This window comes from Schistocerca americana, chromosome 2 (genome assembly GCF_021461395.2).
Source record: "Schistocerca americana isolate TAMUIC-IGC-003095 chromosome 2, iqSchAmer2.1, whole genome shotgun sequence".
In the NCBI taxonomy this organism is placed as follows: Eukaryota; Metazoa; Arthropoda; class Insecta; order Orthoptera; family Acrididae; genus Schistocerca; species Schistocerca americana.
The window spans coordinates 801,563,699-801,589,857 of record NC_060120.1 but is presented as its reverse complement, the minus strand read 5'-3'; the positions used below and the strand labels follow the sequence as shown (position 1 = coordinate 801,589,857).

At 41.5% G+C, this 26,159-nt stretch overlaps 1 protein-coding gene across 1 annotated transcript in view; it reads right to left on the bottom strand.

The window, feature by feature from the left end:
• Positions 1-2,088, bottom strand: part of LOC124595767 (glutathione S-transferase D5-like) — a 65,504-nt gene extending 63,416 nt beyond the window's left edge. Inside the window, exon 1 of the mRNA XM_047134647.1 lies at positions 2,018-2,088. The gene's annotated coding sequence lies outside the window, so the exon portion shown is untranslated. The remainder of the gene's footprint in view (positions 1-2,017) is intronic.
• Between the last annotated feature and the right edge of the window lie 24,071 nt (positions 2,089-26,159).

Here is a 26,159-nt window from a genome sequence, read left to right as displayed (position 1 = left end):
TCTTCCTATCACGTCGGTAGAAGGCAACGGCAGACTATCTCCAGAAGGACTTTGCCATGAATGGGATTTATGATGGGACTTTGCATTTGCGTTGTACTGATTATAGGAAATTATGTTCTAAAAATCTGAATTTCAGAACAGTATTTTGTAAGAAATGATTTCTCATTGTAAGTTTTATCTCAAGATTTCAACAGTTGAGTCTTCGAATTTTTGGCTCGGAATGGGGGGGGGGGGGGTGGGGGGGGGCAGCGTATTATGGTTGAAGACGTGCGCAGTGTGGACGACAAAGTGTATTCTTTCCATGGAGATTCATCACCGTTGTCTGCGGCACAGTAGGAGCTACTGCACCGCATGCTCACCTTAATATGCTCTGATTTCTAAACAGATCAAATCACAATTAGTAGCTTGTAATGCATACGTGTATTCCCTTTACGTGTTTAAGACAAGTATTACACACATTTATGCGATTGGGAATGCTCAGTAGCAGCCATGCTACATGTACATATGACAATTAAGCGTCAGCAAGGAGCATTAGTGATGAAATCATAGGAGGCAATGTTGTGCAACCTTAGCAGGGACAAGATACGACAATTCGGGAGTAGGATCTTACAATCTGAGACAGTGTTCTGAGACAAACTTCCGTCATAATGTCCACAAACGTGACGTATTTTCTTTATTAAAACGAGTATAGTACAAACGTTGTTAACAATTATCAACTGGCATCCCTAAACACTCCACTTCAGCAGGATCGCAACCTACATGGAACCTGGCGCCTGAGCGTTACTACTGTGCGACGAGGGACTACCGAAGCAGTAAGACACCAAGTTAGTGATACAGAAACCAGAGAAGTAAGGCAGAGTCGCTTCCTTCTCGCTACAATGCCACAGAGGGCATCGTAAGCTATCGCTTGGGGCGCCAAGCTGAGAGGGGCGTGTCCATGTGCAAGCTTTGTATACACTGCGTTTCAAGATTACTAGCGGAAACTGTCATGGATGAAAGTGTACTAGATAAAAGAGGAGAGGCGAGGTGCCAAATAATAAGTCACTTGTATGGAAAAAATGTTCTCAGACCGGCCCTGCAGTTATTATACATGGGCTAAGTTCTTGGAAATAAAAACTATCAGTTTCAAGAAAAGCATACGGGAAACGTGGGAATCTGCGGTAATAATTAGATGCTGTACCTCAACTTCCAACGTGACAACATTGCGAAGCGTTTGAGACATTTGGACGGAAAAACAGATGTGAAAACTATTTGATTTTACGGCAAAGTATATATGTTAATGTCTTATGTCTACATTCAGTGCTTGGCAAAAGGAAAAACAATGTTTAATATTTGAGTACGATTGCGACAAAACGCTATTTAAATAAGAGTTGAAACGCGTCTGTTTTTCAAATGGCTCTGAGCACTATGGGACTCAACTGCTGAGGTCATTAGTCCCCTAGAACTTAGAACTAGTTAAACCTAACTAACCTAAGGACATCACAAACATCCATGCCCGAGGCAGGATTCGAACCTGCGACCGTAGCGGTCTCGCGGTTCCAGACTGCAGCGCCTTTAACCGCACGGCCACTTCGGCCGGCGCGTCTGTTTTTAAAAACAATGTTTAATATTTGAGTACGATTGTGACAAAACGCTATTTAAATAAGAGTTGAAACGCGTCTGTTTTTAAAAATACCCAACATACCAGCACACTAAATAACAGCCGGCCGGGGTGGCAGAGCGGTTTTAGGCGCTACACTCTGGAACCGTGCGACCGCTACTGTCGCAGGTTCGAATCCTGCCTCGGGCTTGGGTGTGTGCGTGATGTCCTTAGGTTAGTTAGGTTTAAGTACTTCTAAGTTCTAGGGGACTGATGACCTCAGAACCTAAGTCCCTTAGTGCTCAGAGCCACTAAGTAACAGTTTCGTTTGATATAAACAAGCATACAAATAATAATAGTACCTGCACTAACTTTATCACCTATTATGTTACGTGATATTACAGATAAAAGAGCTCACAATATGGCGGGGAACTGTACCTGTGTGCAGACGCTACGCACCGTGCTGTCGCCTGCAACGCCGCGCACTCTCTGACTGTTAAGTCCTACGCTTGTCTCGTTACTCGCGGCCAAGGTCAGGAGCACGTGCGCAGCTGCCGAGTTGCGGGTTGCGCAACGCCCTGCAATGAAGAACGTAATAAAGCGAAAAAAATCAATGCGGTCTCTCAGGAGGTTTTCTTCGTCAGAACGTCTGTTCATTTTTTGGTCGAACTTTCTCGTGTGGCAAAATACCATCAGATTCTAATCGCCAATAGCTACTTAACTATTTATGCGTAAACACTGGATGAGCCCATAACGGGCCGGCCGTTGTGGCCGAACGGTTCTAGGAGCATCAGTCCGGAACCGCGGTGCTGCTACGGTCACAGGTTCGAATCCTGCCTCAGACATGGATGTGTGTGATAGTTAGGTTTAAGTAGTTCTAAGTCTAGGGGACTGATGACCTCACATGTTAAGTCCCATAGTGCTTAGAGCCATTAGAGCCCATAACGGATACATCATATCTGTACGTGTTTGTCGCGTAGTGTTCGTTTTCACTGTGGCGTCATCGTACCGGCGTAGGCGCATCCGCGATTTAGTTTACGAATTGGTTTCGTGTAAAGAGCCCCACTGGACGGTCAATAATACGGCACACTATCCCTGTGCAATATTATTGACGTTAGCCGAAGAATGCTCAATAATATTGTCAGTAATAATGTGCGGTAATTCTCTGGTTCGGAATGATGGACGGTGGAAATGCTGCTGCTGTTACAATTACTGCAAGCAAAAAACAAATTGTCTCACGGAGTGTGAAGGATCACTCACGAAATTTGTTGAAAGAACTGAGGGATGATTATCGTAACTTTTTGGATGTTGATGGTTCAAGATTTGATACACTACTGGAAATGTTTCCCTCCATACATTGACAAAATTCTGCTGACGGCTATATTCCACTATCATCAAAAAACAACATAATACGAGATACGCAGTTCCATCACGTCACTGCTATCTGTTATACTGCGATACCTTGCTACTTGATGTTCTTTCCAGGACTCGATATTTACAAAATACGTGCACTGGTAAATAATGCATACACAGAGAAATATTAATAGATGTTTTCATTAATGACTTTTCGTTAATTATTAAAAATAAAGATTTTCTGAGCAACAAATCATTCGTCCATCATATTTCGGGCTTGCAGCCGGATCACGTTGACATCTTGGCACGATATTTCGGCTAACAAACATGCAGCCATCTTCAGGTGAGTACGAGACTGAAGATTACTGGTGCGCGTCGTTCTATATATACCGAAAATTGGCGCGGCGGCGCCTGCGCAGTGGAGATGGCTAATACCGCGCCCCCTATCTAATTTGGCGCGCTCTGCAGCAGGAGCGGGCCGCGCATGCGTAGTGGTGTACCTACATTTGCGCTATCTGTCGTAAAGCGCCTTCGCGCAGCTGAGGCGCGGTAGTCGAATGTATAAAATCAATTTTCGTCAGCCGTCGCACTAGATGCAGACCCATGTGAAGCGATTAAAGAAATTACAGTATCCCATGCTTTATCCATTTGAAAGCCGCCGTCTCGATTAATAAGATCTTTTGCCAATCGTATCTCCACGGACTCCTTGATAATGGATTCCCAAAAAGATCTAGTTGTCGCTAAAATTTTTGTTCCACAATAATCCATGGAGTGTCCCGTCGAAATAGTGTTCTGCTATGGCTGGTTTATTGGGCTGTAGTAGACGTGTGTGGCGCTCATGCTCCACGCATCTTTCCCGTACTGTGCGAGTAGTTTGGCCAATGTAGGATTTGCCACATTGACAAGGGATCTTATAAATACCCGCCTTCCTCAGACCCAGATCGTCCTTCACAGAGCCAAGCAAAGCCGATATTTTCGTAGGTGATCGGAAGATCACTTTAACATAATGCTTCTTTAAAATCCTTCCTATTTTAGAGGAGAGGTTACCCACATACGGAAGAAACGCCCTGGACCTGACCACCTCTTTGTCTTCTTCTTCTTGTTTCTCTTTACATTTCGTTTTTGTTACAGCTGTGCGGATTTGGCGTGTAGAATATCCTTTCTCCCTGAAGACGGATTGCAAATGTTCTAATTCTTTAGGAAGGCTGTCCTTATCAGATACCACATGTGCCTGGTGCACCAGAGTACGCAGCAAACCCATGGTTTGTGCAGGGTGGTGGCAGCTTGTCACCTGCAAATACAGATCTGTGTGTGTGGGCTTCCGGTAGACGGAGTGCCCCAAAGATCCATCGGTTCTACGGTTGACAAGGAAATCCAGAAACGGCAGACATCTATCTTTTTCGACCTCCATGGTAAATTGAATATTCTTGTGGATGGAATTCAGATGTTTTAAGAATCCTGCCAGTTTTTCGTCTCCATGGGGCCAAACTACAAATGTGTCATCCACGTAACGCCAGAAGACTTTCGGTTTAAATTCAGCCGACTCGAGTGCCTTCTCCTCAAAGTCCTCCATAAAAAGATTTGCTATCAGAGGGGACAAAGGACTGCCCATGGCAACACCGTCAACTTGTTCAAAATATTCATTATTGAATAAGAAATAAGTTGAGGACAGGCAATGATGAAATAATGCTGTTATGTCGGCTTTGAACCTTCTGCTAATGAGTACCAGTGAATCCATCAGTGGAACCTTAGTAAATAAAGAGACGACATCAAAACTCACTAAAAAGTCAGAATTGTGGAGTTGGAGCGACTTTAGTCTACTAGTAAAATCGGCGGAATTACGAATGTGATGTGAACACTTGCCCACATAAGGTCTCAGTAACGAAGACAGATGTTGTGCTAAGTCATAGGTTGGCGCACCGATATTAATAACAATAGGGCGTAATGGTAGTCCCTCTTTATGAATTTTCGGAAGACCATAAAGCCTCGGTGGAACAGAGCTATGCGGTTTCAGTCTTTTAATGACTTCAGGTGGAAGCGTAGAAGAGTTTAACAAAACTGTCGTTTTTCTTTCTACTCTGCCATAGCAGAACACTGTATTTCGACGGGACACTCCATGGATTATTGTGGAACAAAAATTTTAGCGACAACTAGATCTTTTTGGGAATCCATTATCAAGGAGTCCGTGGAGATACGATTGGCAAAAGATCTTATTAATCGAGACGGCGGCTTTCAGATGGATAAAGCATGGGATCCTGTAATTTCTTTAATCGCTTCACAGAGACATGGGTCTGCATCTAGTGCGACGGCTGACGAAAATTGATTTTATACTTACGACTACCGCGCCTCAGCTGCGCGAAGGCGCTTTACGACAGATAGCGCAAATGTAGGTACACCACTACGCATGCGCGGCCCGCTTCTGCTGCAGAGCGCGCCAAATTAGATAGGGGGCGCGGTATTAGCCTTCTCCACTGCGCAGGCGCCGCCGCGCCAATTTTCGGTATATATAGAACGACGCGCACCAGTAATCTTCAGTCTCGTACTCACCTGAAGATGGCTGCATGTTTGTTAGCCGAAATATCGAGCCAAGATGTCAACGTGATCCGGCTGCAAGCCCGAAATACTGGGTGGCCCAAAAAGGATGGTCGGATTTGAACTGCGTAGTACCATTGAAAGGTGAGGAGGGGGGACCACTGCCGGCCGTCTGCAAGTCGGCCATTACACCCAGTTTGCCACGAGATGGCGCAGTGGACGGTCGAGCATCGTGTTTTTGCTGTGGAACAGTTTTTCATAAATGATGAATCGTTTATTACTGTGCAACGATTGTTTCGACAACGTTTTGGTGTAGCGCGTGATGGACCCATTCCAGATCGCAGATCCATATCACGTTGGGTGACTGCATTCCGGACAACAGGGTCTGTCAAAAGTGGTAAATCTACAGGGCGTACACGTACGGCAGTTACTCCACAGAACATTGATGATGTTAGAGCGTCAGTGCTGCAAAGCCCGCGTCGTTCCACTAGGCGTCGTGCTCAAACTTTAGGCCTCAGCCGTAGTTCGTTGCAGCGTATTTTAAGCTGTGAGTTACAGTTTCACCCATACAAAATTATGATCACGCAAAAGCTGTATGATCGTGATTTTGAGCAGCGAAGACGATTTTGTGAATCAGTGCTTGACATTTTGTACTCTAATAATGATGTTGTGCTTCTTATGTCAGATGAAGCCCATTTCCATTTAGACGGCTATGTCAATAAACAAAACTGCAGGTATTGGGCAGCAGATAATCCCAGAGAATTGCACCAAAAGCCTCTTCATAGTGCTAAGGTAACAGTCTGGTGTGGAATTTCAAGATTGGGGATTGTTGGTCCTTATTTTTTTGAGGAGAACAACGCTACAGTCACAGTGAACTTGAAACGTTACGTTAACATGCTACGTAGTTTTTTGGTGCCGAAACTGCGAGAGTTACATGTAAATCGAGATCGAATTTGGTTTCAACAGGACGGGGCCACGGCCCACACAGCCAATGACTCCATGTGTGTTTTAAGGCGGATGTTCCCCCACCACATCATCTCGCGTTTTGGAGATGTCCACTGGCCCGCAAGATCACCTGACCTCTCAGCCTGTGATTTTTTTCTTTGGGGATACCTAAAGTCAAAAGTCTACGTAAAGAAGCCCCGAAACTTAATTGATCTGAAGGAGGCAATCAGTGTGGAAATTATGGCAATTGAAGAAGAAACAGTAGTGAAAGTGATGGAAAATTTCGAGGAAAGACTTGTGGAATGCATCACCGAGGAAGGACACCATCTTCCGGAAATCATTTTCCGTACATGATTTTTTGTGGTTAGTTCTTGTAATTGGGTGCCTGGGAGCATTTAGTTACGTAATTGAATAAAATTAATTTGTAAAACTGATGGAGTTATAGTTATTTAAAATGTGACCATCCTTTTTGGACCAATCAATACGCCGGGAAAACTTCAAGATACACAACAAATCATTCGATTCAGCATTCTCAATTCTCCTCTATTTGTATTCATGCGCTCTAATGTCCCACAGTGCCGGCAATAGCTGTATTTATTCACTTCGATGCACAGCGTTAATAACGATATATCGTTCTAAACCCATTATCCACTCAACAGACCTAACCTAACCTCCTTGGTCTGTGTAGCACATGAAAGACTGTCGGGAATATTGGCAATTCTACCCATAGAAAACACAATCTTTTCTGGCAGTGCAATCTATTTTCAAAGTTCATGATGTCCTCAATATTACTGTGCAAAATCTCTACGTCACTCCTAGACAGTGAATATAATTATGTATCTGGCAAATATTGTCACTACTATTCATCGCCTTAGAGCCGCCTAGAGCTATAAGCTTTGTAGCGTGGAGGAGCGTTTAACTAGGACATTGATTCTGGTGTCATTCGCAAGAGCTTGAGGAGCGCTACTAGGACAAGAAGTCAGACACCAAAAACATTCGCTGGAATGTAAGTGAAATTCGGTATTCAATTCAAAATTACAAAATAAGTGAAACATGTCGTCTCACATGCTCTTAAAAAGGCTCAGAGTTGTAGGAAACGCATATCAGAGGAAAACTCCCGTTGAAAGGAATCCAGAAAACCTAAATGGTCAATTTCCGAACGAATGCGAGAGCTACGGCAACGTCAAAAAGGAAATTGAAAAAAAGTCGCAAAGCGATAACGTAGCTGGTCCATTGGGCATACAGTTCGGACTTCCAATTTATCTCTTCTGTAATAATTATACTAGTCTGAGTAATCATTTTTTAAAGAGATCGACAATTAAATTACATATTAATACCAAATATTTCTTCTTATTTTATCTCGATGTTTTTACGAAAAATCTCATGCACGGACCCGAACTGCGCACACATATCTTGTTTATTTTGTACTTTATTGGTTTATGCCAACGCCAGTTGATGAGATACAATGTTTTGAAAAGGGCGGTTGTGCAACTTCACGGCAGATTATAATTTTCCTGTGGAGGGTAAAGCCTGTTATCTTATTACTTTCCTTCCAGTCAAGTGTTGTTACTATCATTACTTGCTATCAATTTCTATACAACTACGGCTTCACCCAAAGGCAGTTCAGCACCGTGATGGATGAGACGTACCAGCCCAAATGTACCATGATAAGGTACCATGGTATCCTCTACTGTGGAAACCATGCCACTCTGGTCATGTAGTTGTTATCCGATTGAGAGTGCATAAATTTTATTCGGATAATAGTGACTGCTGTATCTCTATCTAAGAAATAGCAAATATGGACGAACTTCCAGGATATTTCGGTTGAAGCATATGAAACTCGTCAAAATTTGAATTTCATAATTAAAGGCAGTACCGTATACAACATTCTTTGATTCACTGAGGAACACAGAAAACATCATCAAATAACAGAAGCAAAGAAACAGCGATATTGAATGTAGATATTAAAAAGTAACTCAGTTGCCAACAATGTCCCAAGTTCGAATCAAAAACTGCCATTCGCAGGGTCTGACAGTCTATTTCCCGAACTGATATTACATATTCTGTAAGCAAATGCACATTAAACACGTTATTCTTTAACTGAGCACTCTTCCTTGGCAGAATGGTTTTATAATGCAATGTACAGAGAAAGGGCAACGCAGTACATTAGTTACCGAATTTGCTGCGACTCTCATTTGTCAGCAACCACAGCAGCTTAGAACGACAGAAAAAGATCTAGGTGTTTTTAGTTTTTGTAACTGCTGCCGTTGCGAAAATAGGCAACTCATCTCATCCTCTTATACCATTGCCAGTTAGTTGTAATTTCAAATGTTCTTAAAAATTCCAAAAAAAATATTAGGGATCTCTGTCTTTACCACAGAATATGATGGAGCACTTTCCAAAAGAAAATTCCGGCCAGTTTCTATGGAACAAAATAGAAACTGACATTACAAGAAGTTTAGAACAAAATTAATTTTCTTCTTCAGCCTCATGATAAAACAGAGCTACTGACCTATTTGGAGAGAAAAAAATTATTTGAACTCTCTGAAAGTTTGTAAATGCATGTGACACATAATTTATAGCGCAAACATAAAAGTACTCCGAGATAAAAAATTAAATACCGTAAGAGATGTGAATCTATTCCGTATGTGTTATGAAAAAGGTCGTCGCTGACGAATTCGCGTTCTGTTGGACCTTGCAGAAACTTCCACCGACATAGTTGTTAACAAAACTATGAAACTTATTTTGGTAACGTTTGAGACATCATTATTGTATCGTGGCAGATATCAACGCATTTTATTTGCGAGGGACTCCGTGCGCTGCAACGCGCGTTCTTGTTTCGCTGCCAGGACATTTATTCTGACGGCTCGCCTTAATATGGCCGAAAATATTCCCTACTTCCCGAAAAATTATATTTGCAGTTCTAACTGACGCTTAGACTCTACATACATCTTCCAAATCGCCGATATACTCTCTACAAAAGTAACTTAAATATTTTCAGAACAGTAAATCTGTTGACGCCTAAGGAACTACACACCAAAGAGCCAAAGAAATTGGTACACTTGCCTAATATCGCGTAGGGCCCCCACGAGCACGTAGAACTGCCGCGACACGACGTAGCATGGACTCGACTAATGTCTGAAGTAGGGGTGGAGGGGGCAGCCACCATGAATCCTGCAGGGCTGTCCATAAATCCGTAGGAGTACGACGGGGTGGAGACCTCTTCTTAACACCACGTTACAAGGCATACCAGATATGCTCAATAATGTTCATGTCTGGGCAGTTTGGTGACCATCAAAAGTGTTTAAACTGAGAAGAGTGTCCATGGAGCCACTCTTTAGCAATTCTGGACGTGTTGGTTGTCGCGTTGTCCTGCTGGAATTGCCCAATGGCAGTAGGTGATCAGACAGGATGATTACGTACGTGTCACCTGACAGAGTCGTACCTACACGTATCAGGCGTTCCTTATCACTCCAACTGCACACGCCCCATACCATTACAGAGCCTCCACCAGCTTGAACAGTCCCCTGTTGACATGCAGGCTCCATGTATTCGTGAGGCTGTCTCCATACCCGAACACATCCTTCCGCTCGATACAATTTGAAACTAGACTCGTCCTACAGGCAACATGTTTCCAGTCATCAACAGTACAGTGTCGGCGTTGACGGGCCGAGGCGAGGCGTAAAGCTTCGTGTCGTGCAGTTATCAAGGGTACACGAGTGGGCCTTCGGCTCAGAAAGCGCATTTCGATTATGTTTGGTTGAATGGTTCGCACGCTTACACTTGTTGACTGCCCAGCATTGAAATCTGCAGTAATTTGCGGAAGCGTTGCACTTCTGTCACGTTGAACGATTCTCTTCAGTCGTCGTTCTTGCAGGATCTTATTCTGGCTGCACCGATGTCGGAGATTTGATGTTTTGCCGGATTCCAGATATTCACGGTACACTTGTGAAATGGTCGTACGGGAAAATCCCCACTTCATCGCTATCTCGGATGTGCTGTGTCCCACCCCTCGTTCGCCGACTATAAAACCACGTTCCAACTCGCTTAAATATGGATAACTGACATTGTAGCAGCAGTAACCGACCTAACAACTGCGTCAGACACTTGTTGTCTTATACAGGGTGTTACAAAAAAGGTACGGCCAAACTTTCAGGAAACATTTCTCACACACAAAGAAAGAAAATATGTTACGTGGACATGTGTCCGGAAACGCTTACTTTCCATGTTAGAGCTCATTTTATTACTTCTCTTCAAATCACATTAATCATGGAATGGAAACACACAGCAACAGAACGTACCAGAGTGACTTCAAACACTTCGTTACGGGAAATGTTCAAAATGTCCTCCGTTAGCGAGGATACATGCATCCACACTCCGTCGCTTGGAATCCCTGATGCGCTGATGCAGCCCTGGAGAATGGCGTATTGTATCACAGCCGTCCACAGTACGAGCACGAAGAGTCTCTACATTTGGTACAGGGGTTGCGTAGACAAGAGCTTTCAAATGCCCCCATAAATGAAAGTCAAGATGGTTGAGGTCAGGAGAGCGTGGAGGCCATGGAATTGGTTCGCCTCTATCAATCCATCGGTCAGCGAATCTGTTGTTGAGAAGCGTGTGCACACTTCGACTGAGATGTGCAGGAGCTCCATCGTGCATGAACCACTTGTTATGTCGTACTTGTAAAGGCACATGTTCTAGCAGCACAGGTAGAGTATCCCGTATGAAATCATGATAACGTGCTCCTTTGAGCGTAGGTGGAAGAATATGGGGCCCAATCAAGACATCACCAACAATGCCTGCCCAAACGTTCACAGAAAATCTGTGTTGATGACGTGATTGCACAATTGCGTGCGGATTCTCGTCAGCCCACACATGTTGATCGTGAAAATTTACAATTTGATCACGTTGGAATGAAGCCTCATCCGTAAAGAGAACATTTGCACTGAAATGAGGATTGACACATTGTTGGATGAACCATTCGCAGAAGTGTACCCGTGGAGGCCAATCAGCTGCTGATAGTGCCTGCACACGCTGTACTGGTTATCCTGTAGCACTCTCCATACAGTGACGTGGTCAACGTTACCTTGTACAGCAGCAACTTCTCTGACACTGACATTAGGGTTATCGTCAACTGCACGAAGAATTGCCTCGTCCATTGCAGGTGTCTTCGTCGTTCTAGATCTTCCCCAGTAATAGGCTGGAAGGTACCGTGCTCCACAAGACGCCGATCAATTGCTTCGAACGTCTTCCTGTCGGGACACCTTCGTTCTGGAAATCTGTCTTGATACAAACGTACCGCGCCACGACTATTGCCCCGTGTCTAATCCATACATCAAATGGGCATCTGCCGACTCCGCATTTGTAAACATTGCACTGACTACAAAACCTCGTTCGTGATGAACACTAACCTGTTGATGTACGTACTGATGTGCTTGATGCTAGTACTGTAGCAATGAGTCGCAAGTCAACACAAGCACCGAAGTCAACATTACCTTTCTTCAATGGGGCCAACTGGAGGTGAATCGAGGAAGTACAGTACATACTGCCGAAACTGAAATGAGCTCTAACATGGAAATTAAGCGTTTCCGGACACATGTCCACATAACATCTTTTCTTTATTTGTGTGTGAGGATTGTTTCCTGAAAGTTTGGCCGTACCTTTTTGTAACACCCTGTATAAGCTTTGCCGACCGCAGTCCCGTACTCTGTCCGTTTACATATTTCTGTATTTCAATACGTATACCTCTACCAGTTTCTTTGGTGCTTCATTGCATTTGTGCATATGGTTTTGCGAAATCCAAGTTTTATCGTACTACAAGACCATTGACCTCAGCATGCAAGTAGTTCATTCTAACTTCATTGTTACTGCTTTAATGTCTCTGCAGTATATTACAACTTTTCGTCCACCATTAAGTCTCTGAATCAAAAGCAAAGTCAGTCAAGACGACGAAGGATGGAAGTCTCTGAGCGAGAATAATTAATGTATCCACCTAGATCAACCTGTATTTTTCTAGTCGTCGGATTTTCTCATCTACCGTGGTTATAAGTATTAACTTTTGGTCAAAATTTTCGAATTCCGTAGATTTCCGTTATCGTTTATCCCACTATCTTGGACATTCAAAACACCTGCTCCCCTCTAGACATTCTGCCGATGTCACTGCACTGTTAATATGGAAATCAGTCGAGTCGGAAATGCCAAAGGTTTCATCGTCATTTTATGAACTTGGCAGAAATGTTGTACTATTCCTAGACTCCTCAATGTTAGCCAGCTCAGTGAAAAAAATGTCGATAATTCGATCTGATAATTTTAGATTGTTTTCGAATGTCTTTTTGCCCTAAGCGCACATCGACGGGAGTTATGCGACTCGTAGGCCCTTGAATCTGCATTTAGCTCACTTCTCAACACACGTCAGTGCATCTACATCTACATACATACTCCGCTAGCCACCAAGCGGTGGGTGGCGGAGAGCACTATTCGCGCCAAAGTCATATCCCCCCCCCCCCCCTCTGTTCCACACGCGGATCGCGCGAGGGACAAAACACTGTCTGAAACGCCTCAGTACGAACTCTGTTTCCCTTATCTTTGAATGGTGATCACTGAGCGATTTGAAAGTTGTTGGTAATAATATATGCTCTACATCCTCGGCAAAGATCGGATTTCGGATTTAGTGAGCAGCCCCTTCCGTTTAGCGCGTCGTCTGTCTGCAAGTGTTTTCCATTTCAAACTTTCAATGAAATTTGTAACACTCTTGCGATGGCTAAATGTACTAGTCACGAATCTTGCCACTCTTCTTTGGACCTTCTCAATGCAGTGGTTACAGGTGTTGGAGCAGCACCTTTTTTAGGATAGGTAAGACAGAAAGATGTCAAGTTCTACGAGAGGTCAGGATTGAAACAAATCTTCAGTTTAGGAAAGAAATTAAACAGCACAATTCTAGCACATTTGATCACCAATCACAGCTATCAATTATAAATTTTCACCAATCACCAGAAATTTTATCTTCACCAAGTTGTATCTCAGCCCTAGGTAACTGCATTGATGAATTAAAGTCACCCAATCCAGTTGACAATCTGCCTCTCTGAACACCATGTGACCACTGGTATAGGAACTAGGCCTAAGCACAATGAGAAACTCAGACAGGAGAGTACTGCAAATGTTAGAATAAGGAAAGGTTCTCATAAAAATATAATTAAAAATAATGTAAGTATATTTCATCAAAATATTGGGAGTTTAAAGAATAAAGTAGATGAGCTTCTGGTTTGTTTAGAAGATTTAGAAGCTGAGAATGAAATAGATATACTATGCCTGTCTGAGCATCACATTGTTACTGATATGGATAAGGTAAATGTAAGTGGATATAAGCTCTCTGCACATGTATGGAGAGAAAATATGGAGAAAGGAGGAGTTGCCATATATGTCAAAAGTTATCATTGTGCAAAAAGTATAGAAACAAAAAAGTTTTGTGTAGAGAAACATATAGAAGCATGTGCATGTGAGCTTAAATTAAATAAAGGCACATTTATAATTGTAACTGTATATAGGTCCCCATCAGGAAATTTTCATCTATTTCAGAAAAATTTGGACTCCTTGTTGTGCTATCTGTCAGACAGGGGGAAGCAAATTATTATTTGTGGGGACTTCAATGTAGATTCTCTGAAAGAGGGTAATAGGAATAATGACCTTGAAGTATTACTCGGTTCTTTCAATTTGACACGCGTTATTGATTTTCCTACTCGGGTGGTAAAGGATAGCAGCTCACTGATAGATAACTTCTTTATAGACCAAGATAAGTTTAACCAGATAAATGCTCAGCCTGTTGAGAATGGTCTTTCTGATCATGGTGCACAGCTAGTTACAATATATGACATAGCTCCATTCAGCAATACTAAACAGTCCTCCAAAATAGTACGTTCAGTCAACGATTTAACAATTGCAAATTTCAGGGAAAGCCTACAGCAGTTAGAGTGGGATGAGGTGTACCGTGAACCTGATGCCAATTTAAAATATAATTTATTTCATGATATTATTGTAAATGCATTTGAAAACTGCTTCCCCAAGAAAATAGTTAAATATACTCGTAAGAAACCTTGTAACAAACCATGGCTTACTAAGGGTATAAAAATATCTTGTAACCGGAAAAGGGATATGTATCTGACAGCAAGAAAGAGTAGTGACCCAGAAACTATCAAAAATTATAAAAACTACTGTGTTATATTAAGAAAAGTTATTAAAAAATCCAGGAGTATGTGTATCATGTATGAAATCAGCAACTCTGATAATAAAATTAAAACAATTTGGAATATTATTAAAAGAGAAACAGGTCAACCAAGAGCAGAGGAAGACAGTATTACCATCAAATTGAATGAAAACTTTACGAACAAAAAGTCAGAAGTTGAAAATATTTTTAATAATCATTTTCTAAATGTTGTGGATATAGTGGCATCCAGGTGTTCATTAGAAGATGCTAGGCTGTTAATGGAAGAGGCCATACCTATGCAATTTGATACAATTGAAATCTCACCCACTTCTCCCTCTGAAATTAGGAAAATAATAAACTTGCTTAAAAGCAAAAACTCACATGGAATTGATGGCATTTCCAGCAAAATACTAAAAGCTTGTTCTCAACAGATAAGTAAGATTCTCAGACATCTGTGTAATAGCTCTCTGGAACAGGGCATTTTCCCTGATAGACTGAAATATGCTATTGTTATACCTTTGCATAAAAAGGGGGATAGATCTGATGTCAACAATTACCGTCCAATCTCCCTTCTAGTAGCTTTATCCAAAATTTTTGAGAAAGTAATGTATTCAAGAGTAGCTTCACATATCTGTAAAAATGAAGTACTAACAAAATGTCAGTTTGGTTTCCAGAAAGGTTTTTCAACAGAAAATGCCATATATGCTTTCACCAGTCAAATTTTGAATGATCTGAAAAACCGAACACCACCCATTGGGATTTTTTGTGATCTCTCAAAGGCTTTTGATTGTGTAAATCATGAAATTCTGCTAGACAAGCTCAAGTATTGTGGCATGAGTGGGACAGTGCACAAATGGTTTAATTCGTACCTAACTGGAAGAGTGCAGAAAGTTGAAATAAGTAGTTCTCGTAACATGCAAAGATCAGCACATTCCTCAAACTGGGGAACTATCAAGAATGGGGTTCCACAAGGGTCAGTCTTGGGTCCTTTGTTGTTCATATTATATATTAACGACTTGCCATTCTATATTCATGAAGAGGCAAAGTTAGTTCTCTTTGCTGATGATACAAGTATAGTAATCACACATGACAAACAAGAATTAACTGATGAAATTGTCAATACTGTCTTTCAGAAAATTACTAAATGGTTCCTTGTAAACGGACTCTCACTGAATTTTGATAAGACACAGTACATACAGTTCTGTACAGGGAATGGTACGACACCATTAATAAATATAGACCTTAATCAGAAGCATATAGCTAAGGTAGAATATTCCAAATTTTTAGGTGTGTCCATTGATGAGAGATTAAATTGGAAGAAACGCATTGATGATCTGCTGAAACGTTTGAGTTCAGCTACTTATGCAATAAGGGTCATTGCAAATTTTGGTGATAAACATCTTAGTAAATTAGCTTACTACGCCTATTTTCACTCATTGCTTTCATATGGCATCATATTTTGGGGGAATTCATCACTGAGGAATAAAGTATTTATTGGACAAAAGCGTGTAATCAGAATAATAGCTGGAGTCCACCCAAGATCATCCTGCAGACATTTATTTAAGGATCTAGGGATATTCACAGTAGCTTCTCAGTATATATACTCTCTTATGAAATTTGTTATTAACAACCAAACCCAATTCAAAAGTAATAGCAGTGTGCATAACTACAATACTATGAGAAAGGATGATCTTCACTATTCAAGATTAAATCTAACTTTGGCACAGAAAGGGGTGAATTATACTGGCACTAAAGTCTTTGGTCACTTACCAAATAGTATCAAAAGTCTGACAGATAACCAACAAGTATTTAAGAAGAAATTAAAAGAATTTCTGAATGACAACTCCTTCTACTCCATAGAGGAATTTTTAGATATAAATTAAGAAAAAAAAGAAAAAATATTTAAAAAATAAAAAATAAAAAAATAAAGAAAAACAAAAAACACAAAAAAATAAAGTTGTTATATTAACTTAAGTATGTTGTTAAATTAACCTAATTATGTCATGTATTAGAAAATTCGACTCGTTCCACATCATTACGAAATATCGTATTCATGATCCATGGAACTAGTATTAATCTAATCTAATCTAATCTAATCTCAATCTCTTGAATCAGACCCAACTGTTAAGGGTCCATAGAGACGAACAATACTCTAATACTGGACGAACTAACGTAAGCAATTTCCTTTGTTGAAGGACTGTATCGCTTCAGGATTTTACCAATAAACTTCGATCTAGAGTTCGCCTTGACCGTTACTTGTGTAATCTGATCGTTCCATTTGAGATCATTTCGAATAGTCACACCCAGATACTTCACGGATGTTACCGCTTCCAAAGACTGGGCATTTATTTTGTACTCGTGCATCAGTGGGGATTTTGGCCTTGTTATATGCAGTAGGTTACACTTACTAATATTGAGAGATAGCTGCCAGTCACTACACCACGCATTTATTTTCTGCAAATCCTCATGGATTTGTTCACAACTTTCGTGTGATACTACTTTCCTTTAGACTACAGCATCATCGGCAAACACTCTAATGCCACTGTCATTTCCATCAACCAGATCGTTTATGTAAACCGTAAAAAGCAGCGGACCTATTACGCTGCCCTGTGGCACACCTGAAGCTACACTTGTTTCTGTTGAAGTTACCCAATTCATGACGACATACTGCTCCCTGTCTGTTAGAAAACTTTCTGTCCAACTGCATATGTCATCGGATGGACTGTAAGCGGGCACTTTTTGGAGCATGCAACAGTGCGTTCCATGGAAGACTGAAACCACATATGAGCACATGATATCGCACGGATGCGCTGAACATTCAGCTGGCGCTACACTACTGCACTGCTAACAGTATGGCAACAAAGTTATGAACCGGCCGATTCACAGCGCGTATCGCCTGTGGACTGTAGACAACGGGTGTGACGTTGAAGTGTCTAATTTCGTTACGACTGCTCTTGTAATGTCTTTATTCAATGTAACATAAACTGATTAGTCAGAACATTATGACCAAAGACCTACTATCGATATAAACCCGTCCATGTGATAGCAGCGTCAACTGGCGAGGAATGGCTGCTAGTCAGACACACACACACGGTGCATGTAGTATCAGTGCGCATGCTGTCCGTGTGTAGAATGAAGAAGGTCAGTCATCTGCTTGAGTTTGACCGATGGCAGATTGTGATGACCTGGAGTGCTCGGTGAGTGTCTTCAACACATGGCGAAACCTTGGTGATGTTTTGGTTTGTGGTGCGCTCAACTGCGTGGTTACCAGCGCCCGTACACATTCCCAAACTCTGCTCAGCCCATTCTCGCCAATTTCATGAATGATGATGAAATGATGAGGAAACACAAATACCCAGTCATCTCGAGGCAGATGAAAATCCCTGACCCCACCGGGGATCGAACCCGGACCCCGTGCTCGGGAAGCGAGAACGCGACCGCGAGACCACGAGCTGCGCTCGCGAAACCATGGTGAAACCACGTTCAGACATCGTGGGGTTGGGCGGCCGCCCCTCCTTACAGATGCCGGATATCCTAGAAAGGGCCGACTAGTAAAAAATGGCAGGTGGCGAACTGTGGCGGAACTAAGGTCAGACTTTAATGTTGGGCAGAGTACAAGTGCGTCTGAGCACACAGTGCACCAAACACGCCTAAGGTTGGTCCTCTGCAGCGCATGACCCAAACATGTGTCAAAGGTAACATCACGACATCAAGGGCACCTGACCATCGGCAGTGGACGTTGGCGCAGTATCAGAGCGTTGCATGGTCTGGTGAATCTCGATAGCTTCTGCATCATGCCGATGGGAGGACGCGAATCCGTCGTCTTCCAGGGAACAGCGCCTTGACACCTGTAGGGCGGGACGGGGAGTAGCTGGCGGCCCCTCCATTATGCTCTGATGCTCTGGGGAACTTTCACCGCGGCTTCCATGACGGCCGAGGAGTATGGTACACGGATTGCAGGTTACGTACACCCCTTAATGACGATTACGTTTCCCGACGAAAGTGACATTTTTCGGCGAGATAATTCTTCATGTCACGAGGCCAGGAGTGTTTAGGAGTGGTTCGAGGAACATAGTGCAGAGTTCCAGTTGAAGTGCTGGCGTTCCAACTCGCCAGGTCAGAACCTGATCGACCACATCAGGGATGTGATTGGAAGTGGCGTCAGAGCTCATCACCTCCTGCCCGGAATTTACGGGAATTAGATGACTTGGAGGTGCAGATATGGTGCGAGCTCTTTCCAGCGACCTACTAAGGCTTCATTGCTTCCATTCCACGACGAGTCGTCGCTGTTTTCTGTGCCAAAGGTGGACATACCGGCTGTTAGGTAGGTGGTCATAATGTTCTGGCTCAACAGTGTACTTCTTGGCGTCTTGTCTTGTACGTCAAAGTGTTATTTCAGAGCGATCAACAGTGTGTATCTTTCCAGACACCATTTTAAATTAATTATCCAGCCATTTCTACGCTGTGTTATGCTAGTAATTATGCACTCAGTCGAAATGGCTCTAAGCACTATGGGACTTATCATCTAAGTTCATCAGTCTCCTAGACATAGAACTACTGAAAACTAACTAACCTAAGGACATCACACACATCCATGCCCGAGCCAGGATTTGAACCTGCGACCGTAGCAGCAGCGCGTTCCTGACTGAAGCGCCTAGAACCGCTCGTCCACAGCGGCCGGCTGCACTCAGTCGAGCAATTGAAATTGTATTCTGTATTAAGATTAATTTTATTTCAAAACCACTTACGTGCTCTATGGCTCTCCAAAATCAGCAATAAAATTCCTCTAAATACAATTAAATCATTTTGACACTAATCAAATACGCTGTGCTGCTTACCGTTTTGAGGAGACTCCACTAAATGACAAATATTAGTGGCAAACTAATAGTATCTAGCAGATTAAAACTGTGTGCCCGACCGAGACTCGAACTTGCCCGCGAAAGGCAAAGGTTCCGAGTTCGAGTCTCGGTCGGGCACACAGTTTTAATCTGCCAGGAAGTTTCATATCAGCGCACACTCCGCTGCAGAGTGAAAATCTCATTCTGGTAATAGTAACTGCTTAGTTTTCATGTGGTGCGAGACGCTAAATAACCTTTCTAGAAATGTACTATTCTTGAACAGTCGCACGGTACCTAAAAGACATTATCACTAAAATTCTCACGAAACACGCAAAAAAAGTCTCAAAATCTGCTGGATGTTGTTCAAAAACTGAAGCCATCAATTTTCAGTTTTGGTATGTACTTCTAGTAGAGACTGTTTCATCAGACATTTTCATCCACATCGAAAGCTTATCTCATGTGATATAACGCACAAATATAGTCCCACCCGAAGATTTTGTGAACTGTCGTATCTTCATAAGAGAATTGCTCAAAAATCGTGGTTAATAATTTAAAGGCCACCATCTGAAAAGCGACCGTTAATGCATCTAACAGCAACGAGCGAAGGAGTCGGACAAGAAGGCACTGGCGAATTGTTTACAGCCTGCTAGTCAAAGTACCCTCAACAAATGTTCCATACTTTGATAAATTGTTGCTAACATTGCATTTATTAACCTTTATATGGCGTTGTATTTCCTACCTTTAGCTCTCTTTTTATTACATCATCCGAATCGACTCACGGCCCTTGAGATTTTTAAGTAGTAAGTGGCAAGTAGTCGTTTCTGTTTTTTTACTACATCCCTCGATCAGTCATACGCGTAAGGAAAAGGTGAACTCCAACGTACCTTTGACATAGTGACCTTTGAAGATGAAGCATCACACATTTGTGTGGGGTGGTTTAGATGAGACGGGGAAATGCCATTATATAAGAAAGAGAGAGAGACAGACAGACAGACAGAGAGAGAAGAGAGGTCAGAGGACATGCGTTCGCTATCGTTTCTTTCTTTCTTTCTTTTTAATCAGATTGCACACCTCATGTATAATTATGCAGCATTTCGAAGCGAAAAAATAACATGTCTGACAGTGGCCTGCATCCGAGATCTTTGGGTAGGTAGTCTGACACTTCACCACCTTATTTTATTTTTTCAAATTTTATTAATGAAATCAATTTTTACGGAATATGTAGCAGCATTTGCAACACTTGCAGGAGCGACAGTCTGCATTACTGACTGATCTGGCATTGAAACATTATGGCCCTGCTTCCTACTGCGAACTACTGAAAGTAAGTGGAAACAATAGCCGTTATATCTCCCAAGGACATGCAGCCTAATGATATAGAACCTACACGGGTAATTGCAAGTGGATAAGTCGATTGATGTTGCTGGACTGGCTGTCTTCCTGTTAATTTTGTGATATCCATATAAAGATTCACTGCAAAAAGACATGCATATCTGTGCTGCCAACTACTACTGACAGAAAAGTATTTTTTAAACATGATTAACAGTTTTTTGGAATAAATCATCTCGACGGGAACGACTATACTTTTCAGATGGGGTAAAGGCAGTGATTGGTGAAACAGCAGAAAGATATCTACACTAAAACGCAAAGCGTCAAACTAATTCCAGCCATTATATCCCTCACAGGAAAGCACTTGCGATGAAGAAGACGCCAGCAGATCTAAAATTGGTTCTTGACCCAGTAATAAAAATAATGACGTTAAATGGCACCCTCTTAAATTCCGATTGTTTTCAACATTGTATGAAGATTATGGGAGCACTATGAGGGTAGGTGGTTATCTTCCGTAACAAGATTATTCTAAGAGCTGAATTACAAGTTTTTACGATTTACATTTTTTTAAAATTAAAAGACCATTTGCGCGAACTAATTTGGTTGTTCTGATTAGATTATTTTGCAGATACAAGGTATATTTGGGAATGTTAATGTATTAAATCTATCTTCACAAGAAAAAGACCCAAGTAACAAAAAGAAAAAAGCGGTTAAAAACAAAGTAAAAGTTTAAAAAAAGTCAGAGTTTTGGATTGTTTATATTGGCAAAAGAAAACTAGAAAGCTTTTTGACACCGAATATGTTTGTTGGTGAGACAACAGAACAAAATATTTAAAAAAGTGTTCCAATGTCTACCTGACGCACGCGCATCTTTTGAGACGTATTTTCCTGAAGAGCAGAAAACTGGCAATGAATTCCTCGGTTCAGAATCCTTTTTTACTGAATTTGCAGAAGCCAGCAAATATATTAAATGAAACCTATAATTCCTTTTTAGAACTGACGTCAGATTCAAGCATGGAATCGTTTTCAAAACAATGTCACTTGATGATTTGTGGGGCAGGGTTCGTGATGAAGATCCACAACTTGACACACAAACTCTAATTGTTCCTCTAACGTTCCTAACAACATACTTGTGTGAAACGGGGCTCTTAGCTCCCGTAGCTACAAAGACAAAATTCCGCAGTAGACTCGCTACTGAACCTGACATGCGTCTTAAACTCTCTTGTGTTAATCCTGACATTTAACAGTTGGTCAAAATTCCACTAAGTGGAAACAATTCTCTCAGTTTTCCGTCTAAACAGTGCAGTGTTATTTTGTGCATTGTACTATTGTGTCTGTGTTCTTTTTTATATTGTTGTAGAAGTCAGTAGTGTATAACGTACCTAGTTTTGTATGATTTTCATTAAATGATTATAATTAATGAACGAATATAAAACCTGGCTTTGCATATTTAAGGTTTCGGCAAAATATTTAGCGTTTCAAAAGGATTCCGTCCCCAAAGAAGTTAGAGAGCCTCCGGATTACAGGACTGAAAAGATAAAGAGTGAGCTGAAAGTAAATACAGGGAGAATAAGAGAAGTTCGGTGCCGGGATGAACAGAACTGATGGTCAGGTGAGCAGGGGATTATAAAAACGATAGTGGGTAGGGGGTAATGTGGAGAAAAGTCTAATAACGAATAAGAAAAAAAGAATGCGAGTAATGCACATAATACAGTAGTACATGCAGAACTACTAGTCACTTACAGACATGGTGTACAGCATCCATAAATCGCCAAGGCACACTGAATGATAGTGGCGCGATTTATAAACAAATACACGTTATGAAGGAATTTGTAGATGCTGGCCTCTTTGAATCGTACGTGAAGTCATTTTCTAAGAAAAATAACAGCTATATAGATAAAAATGACAAACAGTACACAAATTTCAAATTAAATTTGAAGATAATCTTAAAATTAAGTTACCGAACTTTATACCTTGCTCGTAGAATAAGATTATTTATCCTAGCACTTCGCCAAAAGACAAAGTCTTTCTAGGTTCAGAACCGGTGCCTCCATGTTCATCTCAGAAGGCTAATGCCATCGCAGCGGCATCTTACACCCGATCACAGCGTATCTTCCGGCATAATTTCATTATTAAGCTAAAAAATGCTATTTAGCTGAAACGCGTTCTGTTCATTAAGCCCCAAGACACCATTCAATTGTTTTTATCATATATTAAGATATTACAATGGTAGAACTGTTGAGTCGATTGTAGCGGTTCTGCTCATTATGATCTCACTTATTCCACGAAGCTTCAGAAATCCGCCTCGTACTCTAGTACGACGAAAAATGTACATTAGTCAAGAAAGCCTGCAAAAAGTTAACTGCATTGGGCGTGTCCCTAAGATGCGTAATGTTGTCAATCTGCTGTGAGTTTGCTCTACACATCAGGTCTAGTTTTGCTATTAAATGAGGTAAGCTATTTGAAAAATTATTGTGCTGTCTTTTCTTAGTGGGAGGCTAAAAATACTGCATGAAAGCTCGTGTTACCCGTTTGAAACACTTTGTTGAAGATACAAATGTGAACACTTATTAATTTATTTTTCTATTCAATTCACTCTAACTGTCCCCTTCACAAAGAGCCCGCGTGTATAGCGAACGAATGACCATCCGGTTATAAACTGCAACTAAAATCAGTCTGTTAACAGTAAAAAGGCTCACCTGGTGTTCAGTGATGAAATTTAATCACCAAAATATTATACAGTGGCCCACTCCCAGCGAGCTAGTGTCTCTAAGTAATGGCAGTGTAATATGATAAGCGGTATTTATGAAATGGACGAACACAAGCAATTTTCAATTTAGCATAAAAATAGTCTAAGAAAATACATGCAAACCAGATTATATCCATTTTGCACTGCCATTACATTGATCATCACTTCAGTATATGATTCAACACTTATCAAAATTTTCAGAGCAACGACTGACACGGCCTTCCTTTACGATAGCTCAAGTCCGACTTTTCGAGAATTTGTCTGCGCAGTCGATCTACCGTCTACAGTACAAGGGGCCGAGGTCTTTTCTCATTGGCTGGCACAAATGACAGTCATTGCCCTTGTATAAACTGGTAGTTCCGCTGGCTTGCCACTCAAAATCCTTAATTAAAGTTAGTAGTTTTCCAAATAATGATCCCGAAGATTTCCAAAGGAGATCTACACAATATCTTCAGGTGTCCGAAGAAAAGATGTTATTTTCTTGATGTAAATTTCGGAAGATTTGCAAGAAGCCTCTCACGCAGTTTACCTTATCCACTATCTCACTACTTAAAATTAGGTACACACTAATACTTAATTACTTACAATTTAAGTTAATTCTTCACGTACAAGCATCATTCATTCCACCACATTTCCTGACAAATTCCTCTCTTGTGCAAATCTTTTTTTTCTCAGAGCAGCACTTGCACACTACGTCCTAATACTTCGACTCTCTTCTGTTCTGGTTGTCATACAGTCTGTGTTTCACCACCATACAATGCTTTGCTCCAAACGTACAATCTCAGAAATTTCATCATCAAATTAAGACCTATATTTGACTACAGTAGATGTCTGTTCACCAGGAATGCCCTCTTTGTCTGCGCTGATCAGCTTTTAATGTCCTCTTGGCTTCGTCCGACATCGGTTATTTTGTTCCCAAGATAACAGATTTCCGTAACTTCTCCTTCTTCGTAGTCACCAGTTTAATGTAATACTTTCACCCTGAACTTTAATCCCACTCATAAATCTCAGTTATTTCAGTCTTGCTTCAGCGATGTATAAACAGAAGGGGAGAGGCGACACACTGTATTCCTGTGTGACCCTTTAATCCGAACACTTCGTTCTTGGTCTTCCACTGTTGTTTCCTTTTACTTTTGGAAAATACTGTATATTAGGCCTATCCGTCTTTCCCTGTAGCTTTTAGTTGTTTATGGTAATTTCAAATATCTTGCGCCATTTTACATTATTGAACGCTCTTTATAGATCGGCGAATTCTACGAACGTGTCTAATTTATTCTTAAGTCTTGCATGCAGTATCAACCGGAACGTCAGACCTGTTCTCAGGAGCATTTAACTTTCCTAAATCCAAAATGGTTGTCATCTAACAGATCATTAGTTTTCTTCTCCAGCGTTCAGCACATTATTCTTTTCAGCAATGTGGATGGAAGAGACGTTAAGCTGATTTTGCGATTGTTCTCGCATTTGTCTGCCCCTGCTATATTCGGGATTTTATGCATGACATTTTTCCGAAAGTCTTATTTAATGACTCCAGTCTCGTAGATTTTACACATTAACCCTGATAGTGTCTTGGGACCCACATCTCTTAATAATGTGAGAGGTTCCAAAGGAATGTTATCTATCCCTTTGCCTTACTTGATCCCTGGTCCCGTAAAACTCTAATGTACTGCCATTTCTGTCACGTCGTGAATCACTTCTTCAGCCTCACACAGGTCTTCAGTGTATCCTTTCCCCTATCTGCTCTAACCCATGCGTTTGACACTGGAACGCCCATTGCACTCTAATATTCACGCCTCTCTTTTCATATTTCCTTACATTGTTCCAGTAGACGTTTCCTCTTGACTTCTCTGCACTTCCAATTTATTTCACTCCTAAGCTGGGGGTTGTTTGGGGAAGGAGACCAGACAGCGAGGTCATCGGTCTCATCGGATTAGGGATGAACGGGGAAGGAAGTCGGCCGTGCCCTTTGAAAGGAACCATCCCGGCATTTGCCTGGAGCGATTTAGGGAAATCACGGAAAACCTAAATCGGGATGGCCGGACGCGGGATTGAACCGTCATCCTCCTGAATGCGAGTCCAGTGTCTAACCACTGTGCCACCTCGCTCGGTGTCACTCCTAAGTGATAACTGTATTGCTGTGTTCCTCTATTTCCCTTTTCATTTTTGTATTTCCTTCTTTCCTCCACCAGTTGAAGTATATTTTCTGTCACCAAGTGCTTCTTTGCAGTTACCTTCCTTGTATCTATGCTTCTCTATGATGCCGGAGAGGTAAAAAAAATCATCCAGCCAGTTGCAAAACCTATGTTTAGATATTTATAAAAATATATTCTTCGGAAGGAAGGGGCTTGTTACGTCACACGATGGTACGTTAGATTAGCTGACGTTTGGGTCTTTTCCAAGCATATCTTCCCCTATTATGGTTTTTGAGCAGTGTATCTGCTATTAGTAACTAAAATTCGTCCCAGAACTTCATTACTGGATGGGCCCTCCTGGCCAATGATGCCGTACGTTCATTTCATTTCTTACTCTTTCTCCTCTCTCCTCTCTACTAGCAAGCCCATATTTTCCTGTAACTCTTCTATTCCTTCCCTAATATCTTAGTTAGAATCCCTATGATTATTACAGTAGCATTTCCCTGTA